A 4,824-nucleotide genomic window follows, 5' to 3' on the forward strand; every position below is an offset into this window, starting at 1 on the left:
TGGAGAATGTTTAAGTTAAAATATGTCTGGACTCCATTTCCAAAGTAAGTTTGGGACAGGTCAGAAAGTCTGTCCTTTTAAGGAACTCCCAGCCCCTCCCAAGTGAATGATGCTGGGAAGGGCACACCACACTCTTAGAGCACAAATTGAAGCATGTTTGGTGGAATTCTAGTTTAGTAAGAGTTAATATGCATTTCAGAGAAAGAAAGATTTCACTGGTTGAATGTTAAGACATTTTAAGGCAAGCAAAGTTATACAGGTTTTCCTTAGCAAGGTTTTTTGGCCCTGAGTATATCTTGCAAGGTGACACATTAAAGAAGGAGTACTCATGTCCTGTAGGGATTTGTTCCAACACCAGTTCCCCATCCCTGTTTCTGTCAGCGTAGGTGCTGATGCTCAAGTCCCCGTGTAAAATGAGGTAGTGTTTGCATACAGCCTATGTACATCCTCTTGCATACTTTAAAGCATGTCTGGATTACTTCTAGTACCTAATACAATGTCAGTGCTATATACGTAAATAGTTATTATAATGTATTGTTTAGGGTTAGAAAAAGTACATGTTCAGAATAGAGGCAATATTTTTTCTGGAATGTTTTTTATCCTCAGTTGGTTGAATCCCTGGATATGCAACTCACAGACATGGAGAACAGATTGTATAGCATTTCAGAAATGAATATTTATGTTTTTAAAAAGGCATGGCATGCTGGGCATGGTGGCGCATGCCTGTAATCCCAGCACTCAGGAGGCTGAGGCAGGGGGATACTTGCAGCAAGTTCGAGGCCAGCCTGGGCTACAGAGTGAGCTCAAAGTCAGCCTGAACTACATAGTGAGACCCTGTTTCAAAAAAAAAAAAAAAAAAAAAAAAAAAGGCATGGCATGCTTGTGAATAACATTAGTGTGTATACTTTCTGTTTATGGAAGGAAAGTTAGATCTCTGGGCTATGGGATTTTGTAAACAAATTTATTTTCACAATACTAGCCATAGAGTAAACCCTGTACTGTAGACTTTCCAGACAAAAGCTTAAACTCGAGAAGCAGCAAATGGAAAGTCCTTTATGTAAGTGCAGTCTTTGGGACCTCTTTCAATGCCAGACTGTGGCTAGGAAGCAGGACCTGAGCTCCTTAGCCTTCTGGAAGCCTGCATTCCAGCAGAATCAGAATCATTCAGTTCCATAATTACGGAGCAAGAAGAGGCCTTAGAGACTGTCGCTGGAGAATTTCACAGGTAGAAGAGATCTAAGAGGTCATCTGATCAAATCCTCTTTTTTCAGTGTAGGAAGAAGTCAAGCCCAAGGAGACTAGCGCCTGCCCCAGAGCAGGGGCTAGAACTTTCCTATTACCACCACTTGTTTTTTTCACTATATTAAAATTTTTTCCCTGTCTTGGAAAAAATTCAAGATTCAAGCTGCCTCTCATGCCCTTGTGAGCAAACAGTTACAGGTCAGAAGTCCAAATGTCCTAGCTGGAGCTTTATCAGAATAATCCTCTTAAATTAAACTGGATATGGCATCCTTTGAAATTCTGATTAGCTGAAGGTGTTTGATTCTGATAACCCACCAGGGAGGAAATTATGCTCTCAGGCCCTGCGGCGGCCAGGAGGCAAGCTGTCAGCATAGTACTCCTTCTCTTTCGCTCTATTTCATCAGCCAACAGCTGGGAACAAAGGCATGGAGCGCAGAGCTGGGTTGGAGAATGCAAGAGCACCGAAAGTTGGCGTGCATGAAACTGTATAAAAGCAATAATACTTATGCTGCTGCTTCTTTACAGTCAAATATAAACATCAAGAAAAACACTCATGTTGTATAAAAGTAGAAGTTTATAACTACAGGTTATCAAAGACAAAATGTTCTTCTCTACCCTTAAAACAACATTATTTACTTTTCTTTTTATACCTAACATACTACTGAAATATGATCTGAAAGGGTCTGGTCTACTTCATGATGTAGAACAATTATTCTTAAATTTCCTTCTTCTGTTTTTGTCTTTTTGAGACAGGGTCTCATTATGTGGTTCAGGCTGGCCTTGAACTCACTTTGTAATCCAGGCTGGCCTTGAACTTGCAATGATTCTCCTGCCTCAGCCTCCTAAGTGCTGGGATTACACACATGTGCCACCACATCTGGCCTTAAATTCCCTTCTTAATGTTGACTGCCTATACTCGTGTGGAAGCCATAGATGACTCAGTAAATTCTGAATATAGGTTTGAGGTGACATAGTATTAAAACCCACAGCGAGGCCTGCTATGCATATGCTTTCCATTTATTAATTAGACGCATCTGTTTAGCGTTAACTATGTCCTAATTACTGTGCTCCATGGGAGGATGCAATATTAAGCAGTGAAAGGCTGGTCCCTGCTCTCATGAAGCTAAGAGTCTAAGGGAGAGATAGATGATAAGGAAAAAAATCACAGAAATACATGTAGAGTTAGCCATTGCGGCAAATGCTTTGAAGGAAAGGCATAGAGTACTGTGAATGTGTGTAACAGAACAGTGCGACCCAGACCCAGTGTGGAGTGAAGTGCAGTAATCTTGTCTTTTTTCACCCTTGGCGGTTGTTTCTGTCTGTCTTCCGAAACATGAGATGTATATAGATCACTTTTTGTCTCACTGTGCTAAGCATCAGTGCTGGCATACAAATTCTATGTTACACATACTCACCTTGTGAATTTGACAACACCTGCACGGCTCTGAACCCTGTTCAGCAAGGTGAGTCTACTGGTCACAGGCTTGGTCTCCTAGTGATAAACACTGTAAATGTTTCTACCTTTCTCACGTTCAGCACTTACCAAATTGTGAACAGTTTGTCAGGCAGCACCGAACTATGGATTACACTCTGAGGACCTCCGATTTACACTGTCAGATCAGGAAAGCTTTTCTGAAGGAAATGATTTACTTGAGAGCAATCTGAGCGACAACGAGGCAAACAAAGATGGGAAAGAGAATTCCACGTGTGGATAACACAGGAAACCGGGGTGGCTGGAAAACGCAAACGAGGGGAAGATGAGTGATGATTTTAGAAGGATGGGATGTTAGAGGATTTTATATTCTTGCTTTTGACACAGCAAAAGGGAGCTCCTGGAAGGTTTTATTTTATTAATTTTATTTTAAAGAGAGTAGTAAATGAGGAAAGAAAAGACCAATAGCAGCATACCAGCATCACAAACATAAACAAACCAAAGCAAGAACATTTAAAGTGATACAGGGCCTCAAAAAAAAATACAAATCAACAGTGGTTGTTACATTATATATCACCATCCTCAACTACATTGTTCAGATTACCAGATGTAAGAATGGAAGATTGCTCAAAACATTAAAGAGAACAAGAAAATAATTCTTCAATAAAACCTTAGAGATAATATAGAGTTTCACTCGACAAGATGGTAAGAGTTCACCATGGTAATTCCATTGCACATTGTTACCTTCAAATCAGTTACTCAGATTACTGGATATAAGCATGCAAAATTGATCAGAACATAAAAATATGTAAGCATTAACTGTTCCTTTCAATATACCATCAGATGTCAGCAATACAGTTACCACAGCTATTCATATATATATTTATGTTTTGCCTTCCTTCTTTCTTTTTTCTTCTTTCCCTCATTCCAGTCATTCTTTCCTTTGAGAAATTTCTTTCCCTTTCCTATCATCTATTGCATATTTTGAGTTTTACTTATTCTTTCAGGTTCCTACACCAGGGAGACAATATAATGTTTACACACGTGGGTCTGGTTTTTTTCACTTATGAGTATGGTCTCTAGTTACATCCATTTACCTTCAAATCCTTGAGTTAATCTTTTTTTGTAGCTGAGTAATATTCCATTATATAAAAATACCACATCTTTTCTATCCATTCCTCAGTGGAAGCACATTTAGATTGTTTCCAAGATTTAGCTATATTTGTGCTGCTATAAACATGGGTACACATGTATTGCTGTGATATGATGTTTTTAATTCTTCTGGGAAATCACCCAGAAGGGGAACATCTGGGTTAAATGGGACTTCCAATCCTAGTTTTGTGAAGAATCTCCAAACTGATTTCCACAGCAGTTTCACCAATCTACACTCCCACCAGCAGTGGAGTAGGGTTCCTTTCTCCCCACAGCCCCTCCAGCACTTGTTATTGGTTGATTTCTTAATGACAGCCATTCTTTCTTGGGTGAGATGGAATCTCAGTGTTGTTTTAATTTGCATTTCTCAAATGACTAATGATGTTGAACATTTTCTCATGTATTTATTCGCCATTAGTATTTCTGCATTTGAGAAATGTGTATCCATCTCAGATGCCCATTTTTGTTTATTTGTTTTTGTTTTTCTTCTAGTACCAGGAATCAAACTCACAAACTTGCATTTGCCAGGCAGGCACTTTGCTGCTGAGCTAAACCCTCAGCCCCTAAACTTTAGTTTTTTGTTTTTGTTTTTGTTTTTGTTTTTGCCAGTACCGGGAATCAAATTCACAACCTCGAGTTTTCCAGGCAGGCGCTGTGCCGCTGAGCTAAATCCCCAGCCCCCCATTTTTGGATTGGGTCTTTGAATTTAGGGGTCCTAATTTTTAAAAAGTCTTTATATGTCCTAGACAGAAGTCCTTTGTCTAAGGGGCAGTTGACTAAAATTTTTTTCCCAGTTTGTGGGTTTTCTTTTTACTCTATTGGTGATTTCTCTTGATGTGCAAAAACTTTTCAATAAGATGAGATCTCAGTTGTTGATTCTTTGAAGTATTTCCCATGCAGTTTGGTTTTTGTTCATGAACTTCCAGCCTACTCCTATGTCTTCAAGATTTTTACCTAATTTCTCTTCCAGTAAATTTAGTGTTTCTGTTTTAATATTT

The sequence above is a fragment of the Chinchilla lanigera genome, unplaced genomic scaffold (genome assembly GCF_000276665.1).
Source record: "Chinchilla lanigera isolate Chin_1 unplaced genomic scaffold, ChiLan1.0 scaffold00057, whole genome shotgun sequence".
In the NCBI taxonomy this organism is placed as follows: Eukaryota; Metazoa; Chordata; class Mammalia; order Rodentia; family Chinchillidae; genus Chinchilla; species Chinchilla lanigera.